The sequence below is a fragment of the Podarcis melisellensis genome, assembly GCF_964234715.1.
Source record: "Podarcis melisellensis genome assembly, chromosome: 2".
NCBI lineage: Eukaryota > Metazoa > Chordata > Lepidosauria > Squamata > Lacertidae > Podarcis > Podarcis melisellensis.
Window position 1 is genome coordinate 108,483,971 of NC_138529.1, and position 14,027 is coordinate 108,497,997.

At 44.2% G+C, this 14,027-nt stretch overlaps 2 protein-coding genes across 3 annotated transcripts in view; one reads left to right on the forward strand and one right to left on the reverse strand.

Moving 5' to 3' along the window:
• LOC309365150 (killer cell lectin-like receptor subfamily F member 1) overlaps window positions 1-14,027 on the forward strand; it is a 56,766-nt gene that overhangs the window by 19,766 nt on the left and 22,973 nt on the right. The gene's annotated exons all lie outside the window — the stretch shown is intronic.
• The window catches only part of LOC309365097 (C-type lectin domain family 2 member D11-like), a 59,447-nt gene that overhangs the window by 5,956 nt on the left and 39,464 nt on the right, over window positions 1-14,027 (reverse strand). The gene's annotated exons all lie outside the window — the stretch shown is intronic.

Below are 14,027 nucleotides of genomic sequence, written 5' to 3' on the forward strand. Positions count from 1 at the left end.
TGGATTTGATACCCCGCCTTTCACTCCCTTTAAGGAGTCTCAAAGCGGCTAACATTCTCCTTTCCCTTCCTCCCCCACAACAAACACTCTGTGAGGTGTGTGGGGCTGAGAGACTTCAGAGAAGCATGACTGGCCCAAGGTCACCCAGCAGCTGCATGTGGAGGAGCGGAGACGCGAACCCGGTTCACCAGATTACGAGTCCACCACTCTTAACCACTACACCACACTGGTGTATCTTCTTGAAGTCTTTAAAAGGTGCAGTTTTGCTTCCATATTAGTCTAGTCTCCCCACAAAAGCCCTAAAGGTGGTCTTACATATACTAATTTACAGAGCTGGAAAATTCATATATGAAATATTGTTTCTTTTTATTCTAAATGATTACAGTAATATTTCTACATCTACTTGATGAAATGAAAGCATTGAGACAAGTGAAAGGGAGCAGCCCTTGAGATAGTTGAAGATGGCTATTGTATTATATTTCCCCTCAGTCTCCTCCTACCCAGCTCCTCCTCCTCATAAGCCTTATGAGGAAATATCACTCTCCTCTGGACACTTTCCAGTTTGTCAACATCCTCCTTAAATTGCAGTGTCCAGAAATGGACACAGTTGGTTCCTCGGGGTCATCATTGTAGTCACAACAGGAAAACCTGTTTTCCCCTTTTCTACTTCCTTTGCAATCTCACCATTTCAGCTCTTCGGGATTGAGGGTCGGGAAATTCTATCCTTTCCAGAGAAAGAGCTGTCAATCCTCTGCCTATCTGGTTGCCTAGCATCTACGCCCCCTTCTTGGAAACTTGCTCACACTGTCTCAGTAAACCAATATCTTGGTAGGAAAGGGGGGGGCTGGGTCTGCTTCCTCCTGCAGCCGGTCAGATTCAGAGTCAGAGCCTGTTTTTCTTCCATCTCCTTCCTTGCTTGACTCCGCCATGCTCCTGACCATTACCATTACTTAAGGGCCATTACCAAGATTTTAGCCCTTGCTGGATCTAGGAATTAGCAGGGTCTCAGGCATGCAGCCTACCCGCCCCCCCATCTCCTCTGCTAAACTTACAACAATATCTAATTGGGAAGCTACTATGCAAATATAGGACCACCCACTGGCCTGGCATTGAGAAAAAGTGAATGAGAGCAGCCCCTGAGATATTTGAAAATGGCTACCGTATCTCCCCTCAGTCTCCTCTTTCCCAGGCTAAACATAGCCAGCTCCCCCTCCTCATTAAGCTTGGTTTCCAAGCCTTATAAGGAAATGTCGCCCTCCTCTGGACACCTTCCAGCTTGTCAACATTCTCCGTAACTGGTGGTGCCCAGAAATGGACACATTGAAGTTCTCACCCTGGCCACCAGGGGGTATTGTGTATATAGTTTTCACTCAGGTCCACATCAGTTAGTTTGGGCCGGAAACCCTGGGGTGTTGATGTTACAATGTTGACAGCCGGCTGGCTATAAAAGCAGGCCGGCTGAGCTGTTCAGTTCAGTTCAGTCCCAGCTTACTATAAAGAACCACTTGGAGAAATCTCAGTGTCATCTGCTATGTTCACCCACAACTTAATAGTGAGGTCTGACCCACTTTAATAAAGGCGTCCGGCACAAAAACCTCCGAACGGATCTGCCTAATATTTGGCAGGCTTAATCCAGAGAGGCTCATATTTCTGCAAATTTCTTCCACTTTTTTCTGAAGCCTGAACAACAGTCCAGTGGTACCTTGGTTCTCAAACTTAATCTGTTCCAGAAGTCCATTCCAAAACCAAGGCGTGCTTTCCCACAAAAAGTATTGCAGAATGGATTAATCCATTCCAGAAGTTTAAAAACAACTCCTAAAACAGCAATTTACCATGAATTTTAATATCTAACGAGACCATTGATCCATAAAATGAAAGCCATAAACAATGTACGGCAGTCACACAACCAATCAATCAATTAGTAGCTGAACTGGGTTCCACACAGTGACAAAAACAAAACAAAAAAGAGCCACAAGAGCAAAAAACACAAAATAAATAGCAAAATCTGACAGACCTCAGCGTAACTCTCAATATAGAAGCGTAACATTCAAATTGGAAGTGTAACACTCAAAACAGAGCACGTTTGGCTTCCAAAAAAGGTCACAAACAGGAACACTTATGTTTGGGTTTGCAGTGTTTGGGTTCCAAGTTGTTTCAGTACCAAGGCATTTGAGAACCAAGGTACCACTGTATAGCCATTCTTAAATTCCCTATTATATTGAATGAGTTGGTGAGAACTTTGGGTTGCATTCCTAGCAGTGCTAGGAGAAAGTTCTGTCAGGACAAGGATTTCTCCTTGCACAAGAAAACGTTCTCCCCCTCTCTTCCCTCACGATGCCCAAATGTATTCTAGCAGTTCCCCCAATCAAAGCCAGCCTTATATTCAGTGCTTTTTTCTGGGGCCACGTGGGAGTACACGCACCCCTAAACATTTTTGAATCTAAGTGCTCCACGGTCATTTGATCCCAGCCCAGAGTTCGGCCAGGAGAGGAATGGGGGACCTAAATTCCCCTTCTTTTCTGGATTTTTTTTAAAAAATAATTTCTGTGGTCCTTAATAATCAGTTCACTCCTTTTTTCTCTTTTGGCAGAAGCACAGATTTTGGTCTGTGGATTTGTGTTTTCCCCTCTGGGTTTCCTTTTTGAAGGAAATTAAAAGCCACCTTTTGGAATACAGTGGTACTGTTGTAAATAAAAATATGCCCTTTTCCCTGAAGGGGTATCCAAGAGGCCATATAGAGTCCTTACATAGGTTCCCTATTGGTAGGAAAAAATAACAGAGGCCAACCAGAGAATATTGAGAAGCAAAGCAGCTAGTAAGCTTGATCTTTATTGATCTGTTGCAACAGGGTGCTCCCCTCACCCGCAGGAAGGGAGGAGGACCCACAAAAATGCTGTGCAAGAGTTTATAAAGACTTTTGAAATTCCCATCCTCTAGATCAAGACCACCCCCAGAAACATTATGCATACATCACAGAAGGGGTGTAACCTAAGACCACCCCTCAGATACACCCCACCTACATCACAGAAATTTTAATATTGTTTTTCTCCTGTTGTTGTTTATCTCCTGTCTAGCAGGTTACTTGATTGGATTGCCTGAGGAGCCTGGCCATTCTTTTGTAGTGGTAAAATACTTATTTCCTGGGCCAGGTCACAGGCTCACACCTTATTCAAACAGACATATCCTTGAGACAGGATTTGTGAGGAAAGAGACAATGGGGAGGCTTTTTCAGTTTAACCTTGCAGAGAAAGGATTTGGTCAGTTTAGGAATCAAAATGGTTCCAGGTTGGTCTTCCTGTGTTGATCTATGTATGTGCAGTTATGAACATTACTATATATCTAAGACCATAAAATTCCTATCACAGTACCTCGGGTTACATACGCTTCAGGTTACAGACTCTGCTAACCTTGGGTTAAGAACTTTGCTTCAGGATAAGAACAGAAATCGTGTTCCAGCGGTGCGGCGGCAGCAGGAGGCCCCATTAGCTAAAGTGGTGCATCAGGTTACGAACAGTTTCAGGTTAAGTACGGACCTCCTGAACAAATTAAGTACTTAACCCGAGGTACCACTGTAAGTCTTCTCTGCCCTTTCCAGTTACTATATTTATTTTTCTCGATTTCAACTATAAATTTTCTATAGATTTTTTTGAGTCAAAATGAGAGTACCCTTAAATATTTTTTTAGAAAAAGAGCAGTGCTTATATTATTTTAGAAATGTTTTTTCTTCAGCCCCAAACCCTCTCCCCCTTCCTCCTCTCCTTCTCCTTTCCCCAGTCTCCCTCCCCATCTCCCTTTCCTCCCCCTCCCAATATTTCTCCCTCCTCCAATATATTATAGAATACCTTCTGGCAGAATCAACCCAGCGCCAGGTTCTGCAGTGCAGGAACAAGTATCTGCTGCCTACCAAGTCCACAAGAAGCAAACTAGAAACTGTTTTCAAAACGACTGGTTCCTGCTATTCATCTCCTCTTCCTCCCCCCTCTCCCGCCTCCTCGTTCTCTCCGGATAAGGCCTAGTCAACAGTTTCTGACTCCAGCCCCACCCAGCCTTTAATCTCACCCCCCAGCCTGAATCTAGAGATGGTTTCAGTTCCCAAGGTCTTCTCCCCTGCTTCAGAGAACAGTGCAACCCTTTTAGAGGCTGAATACATTCTTGGCCACAAAGTGTATGATTTAAAATCAACCCCACAAACAAAGGGCAGGCCCTCCCAGTGGGGAATGTGATCACCCTCAATGTGCAGAAGGAGAAACAGCTGCTGAAGTCCTGGTGCCAGCTGGCAACTTGGCGATTGCTGAGTTTTGAGACTAACAAGTGACAAGCTTGCTTGAAGCAAGGTAGGTATTATAGTAAAAGAAAATTAAAAGTGTTATAGTGGCAGGAAAATGCCTGCGGAAAGTTGAAAAGAGCATTGGTTTCTATAATTTTATGTAGCCTCTTGAGGGAGGAATGCAAAAGAGAATGAGATTTTTAAAATAATGAAAGATCTTAATGTTTTGAAGGCAGCCAATGCAAGGTCTCACAAAAGATGGCAAGCGTTTAGGTGCCCAAAATCTGCTCCATAAAAAATGGTTAAGTAGCAGAAAGCAGTAAAAATTCATTATTTTTTGAAAGTGACAAACCTAACCTAATCATGCACAGGAGAATCTCTGCCTTCCCCAACCTGGGAATCATATAATTCGTACAGCAATTGATTGTGAAAAACCTCAGAGCGATTTACAAAAAGATAAAAAAGTGAGAAAAAACACAACCCTTATTTAAAACATACAAAAGTAAAAATATTAAAGCAGATTATAATTACATCATCTTTCTAAACAACTGGTAGGCTTTTGTACACAAGAATGTTGCCAGGCTTGTTGCCAGCAGCTGCTACTAAAACTCATTTCCTAGAAGTTCTGTTAGCTGGTTTGAAGCCAACAGGGGAAGTCAGAACTAAAAGGGGTGGAAGTTCCCTTGGCACAAAGACTGTAATTTTATAAACACCTCTTATGTCTATTCTTACTTGCCTTTTCTTCAAAAGAAAAAAAATGCTATGCAAAAATCGCATGGAAATTCTTTTTGCTCTCTGGCTAGCTCTCCTTCTTGTCCTCTTCCTGCCAGGAAGGGGAAGGAGGGTCAAAGTAGCCTCCCGCCAATGATAGCGGCAGGAGAAGCGGCTGGTCGTTGAAGCCATGAGGCCGCTGCATTCAGCTCCACCCCCGCTCCCCCTCCTGCTTCTCTGCCATCCCCTCCTCGCCCACAAAGGGAACTGACCCTACAGCAATCAGCCATCTATTTCCCTCACAATCTGCAGGCGAGCTGATAAGACTGAACATGAACAAGAACACAGAAGGCTGTAAAAGGTCGAACAGTGGTGCAATTAGGAGATTATTGCCTTTGGACTTGAAGGTCTTAATGGGACACCTGCCCTTAAAGGCATTGTGTACTAAGTACTATCTGAAGAAGTGTGCATGCGCACGAAAGCTCACACCAATAACAAACGTAGTTGCTCTCTAAAGTGCCACTGGAAGGAATTTTTTTATTTTGTTTTAACTATGATCTTATCACTTCTGCTTCTGCTGAGTGGGATCCTTGACTTCTGCCTCAATGTGGAACAAACAGCCTAAAGATCAACTTAGCCAGGAGCCTAAAAAAGCTGTTTCAAACTCATTAATCAGTAAACATCAAGCTTTGAACCCAAAATACAGTTTAGGTAAAGGTAAAGGGACCCCTGACCGTTAGGTCCAGTCGTGACCGACTCTGGGGTTGCGGCGCTCATCTCACTTTATTGGCCAAGGGAGCCGGCGTACAGCTTCCGGGTCACGTGGCCAGCATGACTAAGCCGCTTCTGGTGAACCAGAGCAGCACAAGGAAATGCAGTTTACCTTCCTGCCGGAGCGGTACCTATTGATCTACTTGCACTTTGATGTGCTTTCAAACTGCATTCAACGCTAGGAATTTTCCATGCAGGAAAATCTCCAGGACTTTCATAAGCAGTGCTTTATTCCTGGGGGTACGCAGGGCTACGCATACCCCATAACATTTTGTGAATCTAAGTTTGGCCTCATTGAGGGGCAGTATTTCAATATGTGACGGAAAATGAACTTTTTTTTGGGGGGGGGGGGAGCACTGCTCATAAGCATACTTACTCAGCAGCATTTTTGCTTGAGTAGCCCTGAAGAGGTGAAACTCAGTGGGTAGAATTGGGTAAGTGTCAAGGTGATCATTCCATCAGCACAAACATTTTCAGATGGAATTCCCCCTCCCCAGATGGAAATATCTCCCCTCCCCCATGCACAATGTTCTAGTGTTCTCTTGACACCCCAGAGCTGATTTGGAGTGGGGGGGTCATAGGGGGTATGCGGGGTGGGGGGGGGAGGAAATGCCTATTTTAAAAAGAAGGGACATAAGCCTCTTCCCTTGCTCCTCAGATTGGCTGAGACCTCTCTGCAGCAGTGACACTCAACTCTGCTAATTTCTAGGCAATTTGATTTTATTTTTTAACTACAACCAATTTTTTTGGGGGGGGGTTTCCATACCCTTCAACATTTCTCCGATGAAAATTGGGACGTCCCATTACATCATGATAATCTTACTATTTATATCCCACACATCTTACTGAGCTGCCCCAACCACTCTGGGCAATGTTAATGGAGGTATCCAAGGGCTCCCTTGGACAAAAGCAAAGACACCAACCAGGATAACTTGGAGCAAATCAGCAGCCTGTAGTGTTATGTACTGAAGTTCTCACCCTGGGCCAGCAGGGGAATACTGTAGATAGTTATGCAAATGAACGATCGAAAAGTGACGTTCAGTGATTGGATAGTTTTGTATGCAAATGAAGGATCGAAAAGTGACGTTCAGTGATTGGATAGTTTTAGAAAATGGCAACAGTTGCATTGTTCTGGAGCTCTATATAAGCAGGCTGACTGAGCTCCTCAGCTAGTTCTGTTCTGGCATCTGAATAAAGAATTGCTGTGTTGTCTGACATGTTCGCCCACAACTTAACATGTAGGCTTGGCCTTTATTTGATACTGTCATGACAGTCCCACCCGCAACAAGACAAAGCAAAATGGAAGCCCCGAACAAAAGAAGACCCCAACTTTTATTAGTTCCTAATCCCCCAAGCTACACCCCTAGAAATACCATCATAACTGTGAACTGCCCTGAGACCTGCAGATAGAGTGTGGTACACAAATTTAATTGATCTATCCAGGAACCACCTGGTTCTGGAAAACACCAAATCCCAGCTCTCCTAGGGGTTCAAGATGGACCTCCTACCACTCTGCCTAAGGGTAGGGTTGGGGCAGGTAGGCTCCTCTTCTTCCTGCTCTGCTTCCTTTCTCCAGTCAAAGATGACTTTTCTTTCCATAAGACAACATCCTGTCTTAGTGGCGCCCACCCTGTGGAATGCCCTCCCATCAGATGTCAAGGAAATAAACCACTTTCTGACTTTTAGAAGACTTCTGAAGGCAGCCCTATTTAGGGACATTTTTAGTGTTTGATCTTGTATTGTGTTTTTAGTATTCTGTTGGGAGCCGCCCAGAGTGGCTGGGGAAACCCAGCCAGATGGGTGGGGTATAAATAAAAAGTTAGTATTATTTATTATTATTTTCAGACATAGGTTAGTGTTGCCCTATGTCTGGGATTTCCTGGACATGTCTTCTTTGGGGGGGGGCAACCTGCCCATCTGGGCGGATCTTTGCATTCTACAGGAAATGTCCAGGTTTAGGGATATACCATATATATCTAGGGGTTCTTTTGAGGGGCAGGCACATGCCACTGAAGAGTGGGAGAGGGCAGGCGCTCTTCAGGGCCTGCCACTCTCCACCCCCTTCACGCACTGCCTGGAAGTGCCACAGCAGGGTCTGCAACACCACCACCACCAGGGCTGCCACACCGCCGTCAGCACTAAGCCACCAAACCATGCCGTACCGCTTCTCCCAGCTGGAGAAAGGTAGGTTAGGTGGGGCAGGGAGGGGGCGGGGGACAGAGATGTGGGATGGGGAGGGGAGGGGGAATGCCCCGAATGCATCTGGGTTTTTGCAGCTCGGAAGATGGGAACCCTAACATAGGTTTCCAAACACAAATAGCTTACTAGGGAAATGCTGAAGTCACAGAATCTGGCTACCAGCCAGGTTGCTTTGTTACACTGGTCAACAACAAATTTGTTGTCTGCGTTTTTTCAGCTGATTTAGGATGAATCTGATGCGCTGAATCCAAAAATCACATTGGTTTTGATCAATCAGGTCAAGTTTTTGAGCTATGGCCACATGTCGTTTTTTACGTTTTTGTTCACATGTACGCTTGTGTGGAGCATTTTAGAAGAAGTTGGTGGGGGTAAAATGCCTTGTCAAATAATTGTTTTGATTGGAAATGATTATTTTAATGACAATAAGTATTCAGGTCTGATAGTTCTGGGTGATTATGTCGAAAAGGGATCAGTTTGAAGTCATAAAACCTCGAAATCTTCCATAAATTGGTCCAGCAAAGCATAAAATTGGGGATCAAAACTAAGTTAATGGGGCAGCTGCCCCACGAAGTATCCTGATCTTCAATCAGCACGTCGTCCTGTAGCTCATTGTGATGAAATACCAGTGCCTATCTTCAGAGAACTTCCTGACATTAGTGACAAAGATGCCTCCAGTGTTGTAGGACATGAAGAAAAAGAAGTGGTTCTTGAAGATGATGCTCCACATCCATTTTCCCAAAAGGAGTTGAATGATCTAGTTTGCTACCTCAGCTTGTCAAAGGACTCTGCCGAACTGTTGGCATCCAGATTGAAGGGGAAAAAACCTCCTCTCTGACAGTGCTCGCATCAGCTTCTTCCGCAACAAGCATCAAGAGTACCTCCGTTTTTTCTCGGAAGAGAAGGACTTGGTGTACTGTGCAGGTATTGCGCAGCTTCTGCTCAAGCTTGGAGTGCCACAGTACGAACCCAAAGATTGGAGACTCTTCATTGACAGCAGCAAGCGATCACTGAAATGTGTTCTGCTACACAACGGCAACCAGTTTTCCTCTATACCCCTGGCTCACTCGAGTACACTGAAGGAGAACTATGAAGCGGTGAAGTATGTGCTGGAAAAAATTGGTTATGATCAGCATAAGTGGTTTATTTGTGTTGACCTGAAGATGGTGAACTTTTTGTTGTGACAACAGTCTGGCTTCACCAGGTACCCATGTTTTCTGTGCATGTGGGATAGTAAGGACCGTGCTTAGCATTACACGAAGAAGGACTGGCCTGTGCGGGAGGAATTGGTGCCTTGCAAAGAAAGGAACGTCATCAACGACCCTCTGGTGGACAGAGACAGAATACTCTTCCCATCGCTGCACATCAAGCTCGGCTTAATCAAGCAGTTCACCAAGGCTCTGGACAAGGATGGTGACTGCTTCACTTACTTGTGCCAGGCTTTTCCAGGATTGACCGTGGAGAAGTTGAAAGCTGGCATCTTTGATGGTCCTCAGATCCGTCAGCTCATTAGAGATCCAGAGTTCGGAAACTCAATGACCGAAGTGGAACTGGAAGCGTGGAAGGCATTTGTTCTGGTAGTGAAGAACTTTCTTGGCAAAAATAAGGCCAGAAACTACGCAGAACTTGACAACAACATGCTGACTGCTTTCAGAAACCTGGGCTGCAACATGAGCGTCAAGATGCACTACCTATTTTCACATATGGACCGGTTTCCTGAGAACCTGGGTTCAATGAGTGACGAGCAGGGGGAGAGATTCCATCAGGACATGAAAGAGATGGAGATCAGGTATCAGAGTCGCTGGGACGCAGTCATGATGGCTGACTACTGTTGGACTCTGAAGAGAGACCTCCCTGCTGCTGAGCATTCCAGGAGTTCCAAGAAACGGAAGTTCAAGCCCTGAAGTTTGAAAAATGGTGAAGCAACATGCAATTTATGTGTACTTACCTTTATCAATGCTCACCATTCAGTTTACAGAAAACCTGACCTGATGGAGAGAAACGGATGCCATTTCCTGATTCAGCAGTGCAAAAATACCCTAAATCAGTTGTAGAAATCTAGACAACATTCAAAAAGTAAAAAATTGTTGCCCAGCGTTATCTTTGCCTCAGGGTAATTTTTTAATGGTAACCCATGAGCTATTGCTGCAATCTGCTCTAGTTGTATACTGTTACTGTAAAATCTAGGTGTGAGGCTGCTCTGCCACCCAGCTCGTCGGACTAGGTCCGCGGGTCCCTGTAGAGCAAAAGGAGTGCAGCCAGAGACAGGAGCAAGGTGAAGAAGATCCACGTTTATTGCACAACAGGTTCAAGGTGAGATTGAACCCCGAGGATGGGGTGACATGAACTTTTAAAACTTCCCACCATTACCCATGATACAGTTCAAAAGCATCATCAACACATCACGGTTACATCATGATTACATCAGGAAAGGGGTGGGTTACACGGGATTAACATATCCAGGAGGGAGGGGGAATATGCAGAGCTGGGGATATGCACAGATAAGTACATCCTGAGTACCAGTGATGAGAGAACAATAGGGTCCTGGTTTGCATAGTCTGTCACCCGGCAATGCCTGGAGGAAAGGCTAGGCTGGGTGATTTGACATGATTAAGGTCTTCCTGGGTGTACGTGACATCCCGCCTGAGGGATTATGGAGGATGCCAGAGGAGTCTTGAAGTCCTGGGGAAATTGAGCAGATTGGCACTGAAAGCAAGAGAATCGGTGGTACGGGTGATTTTCTATGAATTTTTATATATTTTAGCCCCTTTAGACAGTGACAGCTCGATTCGGAAATAACTGGATACCTTGTAGCAATTTTGATAGGATTAAAAGGTTTACGAGGTGTGAGTCCATTGTTCTCACAGCAGGGAGCTGTCAGCAGCTTGTCAAAAGGTAAATGAGGCGTGCATCAGCTGGAGCTGAGCTAACTCTGCAAGGTGAATGCATTGTTCTGATTGGCTGGAGGCCGCGTTCGGTGTCGGCTGATTGGATAGGATGCTCCTGCACGCAAATAGTCCTGTTCATTCATAAGTATTTTTACTATATTGTCCGGTCTACCAATAAAGTAATCGGGCAGAGGGAAAGGCGCTCTGTTCAAGTTCTCCGGTCAACCCACGAAAATAAACGGGCACAGGGAAAGGAAAAGGCACTTTATTTCTGGGCTTGGGGTTTATGTGTGGTGCTTGTGCAACAGTGAGGGGACTTTAGGTCATCGCCTCGAACCCTCTGATGACTGGTGAAAAGGGGTGGAGAGACATGCCCCCCCTTCCGTATCAGTACTTTATATTTATGAATGCTGTTTTTATTGTGTTATGTGATATTTGATTTCTCAACACCTGCAATATAAGCCCAGGAAGGAAATCATGCATCATTGCATGAACTGGTTCTGAAATCATGCTTCTATTTTCACTCTTTCAGCTGGGCTGACCAGATTATGCGCACCACCTGGAGTACATCAATATTAGTTTTGATCTCTTTGTTGCCAGACATCTGTTTAATTTTGAGGTGGGTAGTCTTGTCAATGCTAACATCATGTGAACATGAAGCAGCTTTATATCAATACACTTTGTTTGCTAATGCTTCATATGTAGACACAGGAGAGAATGAATACTCAACCAAGCCTCCCCCACCCCCATGTTGCTGGGAGAGATAATGAAGGGGAAATATTACACACCCCTCCTGACATTAACTCCCCCCCCCCGATTCTCATCATTGTGATACCACCATCTAGTAATACTGAGAAACCAGTCTTATAACTGATTACAATAAATAGGACTAATTTCTCGGCAGCCTTATGAACCCATCATGTATTTCTGAATCCATAATGTGATAATTATTTTTAATTATAATTTTTATTAGTTTTCAATTACATTCCAATAATAGCCTCAGTATAGCAATACCAATTTATAATGCAATTGTTCAAACTCAGCACAAAGACTGTAATTTTATAAACATCTCTAATGTCTATTCTTAATTGTCTTTTCCCCAAAAAAACAAAACCACGATGTAAAAATTGCATAGAAATTCTTTCTGCTCTCTGGCACCATCTGGTGTTGCATGTTTATAACACATTCAAAACATTGTTTCTTGACTAATGTAGCTGAGTCCTTGGTCTCTTCAAAACTCTTAGCATGTTTGTACAGCCTAATTTCCAGCCTGTCTCAGCCTAGGAGCAGGGGCGGAGGAAGGGGTGTGTGGTGGGTGCAGGACGCCCCAGGTGTCACCACTGAGGGGAGTGACAAAATGCCGGGCGGCACTCACTGCGGGGTTAGGGCTACAGCTTAGGCCTCCACTCTCTTGGGGGCCCCCAAAAAAATTTAAAGGGGAAAAAACTGGATGTACTTTGATAAAATACATATTTTGTTATGTGCAAATGGCTTTAGATACCTATAAATTACCATATAGCATATATTCAACACAAAAAACTGCGACAATTTGTTGTTGACAAAGGACCGCTGGACATATAAAGGTCCCCATTACCTTCAGTAGCTTAGGGCCTCATCAAACCCAAATCTGGCCCTGCTTGCAGCAAGCCAAATGTTTATTCTGGAACTGCTGTTAGTTTGTTCGAAGCCAACAGGGCAAGCCAGAACAAACAGGGGCGGAATTTCCCTCCTACTCTCCCCTTCATTTATCTTTGTCTCGCCTTCCCCTCTGGCTTGGCAAGAGGGCTGCTCCTGGGAACCAAACCCTTTTGGGCCTCCTAAATATTTTTAGGGGGTCGGGACCAGGTCCCCCAATGTCCCAAAAGTGTGGAAGCAAAGCACAGAGGGGCTGAAACACTGCTTGATTATAAAAAGAAAAACCCTGAGAGCAGTTTACAAAAAGATAAAACAATAAAACCTGGGGGGGGGTGCAGGCGGGCGCGGGTACAGCCCTCACTTAAAACATATAAAAGTTAAACCAATAAAGCAGATTATAATGTTTTTAGGTGGTGGCAAATTTTCTTATACAGACCTATTGTCAGCAGCTGCTACTAAATTTCCTGGATTTCTGGAAATGGAACTGATTTCCTGGAATTGTTATTGCAGTAGTTGGTCTCAGTTATTCCTACATGCTACTAAAACTACTGTTAGTTGGCTTGAAGCCAACAGGGCAAGCCAGAACTAAAAGGGGTGGGATTTCCTTCCCTGCCTCTCCTTTGCCCTGAATTCCCTTCTGACTCAGCATGAGGACTGTTTATTAACCTGAGCTTCATAAGACTATAAGAACATTAGAAGAGCCCGGCTGGATCAGGCCATGGGCATAAGGAGTCCAGCACCCTGTTCTTACAGAGGCCACCCAGATGCCTGTGGGAAACTCACAAGAGCTCTCTGCCCGTCTGCAGTTTCCAGAAACTCAGAAGGAGGCAAAGCACAGACCTCATGGCTAGTAGCTCTCAATGGCCCTTTCCCCCACGAACCTTTCTCACCCTCTTTTGAAGCCATCCAAGTGGGGAATCACCACTGCCTCCTGGGCGAAAGAGCACCATACTTTAACCATGCGCTGGATGAAGACGAACTTTGTTTCCTCCTGAATTTTGCAATGTTCAGCTTCCATGGATGTTTCTGTGGAGTTCTGGTGTTATGAGAGAGGGAGAAAAACTTCTCTCTCTCCACTTTCTATGAGGCTCATTCTATCTTGCATACCCAGCCAGATGGGTGGGGTATAAATAAATTATTATTATTATTATTATTATTATTATTATTATTATTATTATTATTATTACCTCCTTTTGGGTTCAATCCAGCAGCCAGTTTCTGCAGTTTCTGATGTTGGCAAAGCCTTCAAGAAGCAGAACAGGATGAATGTTTTTTATAATAAATTTTATTAGTTTTCAATTACATTCATTATAACGATACCAATTTATAATACAATTACTTCAAATGCCAAATTGTATAATTTAGATAACATGCCCCCCCCCGTGTGCTAGATTTGACAGTTAGATGATTTTCTTTCTGCATTCCAAAATCTTATTAGTTTCAATTACATTCTAGTCATAATAATAATCAATCAATCAATCAATCAAGCTTTATTACGGTCCAGAGACCCAACAAATCATTTCAAAGCAATGCATAATTCAGGCGGACTACCTCCAGGT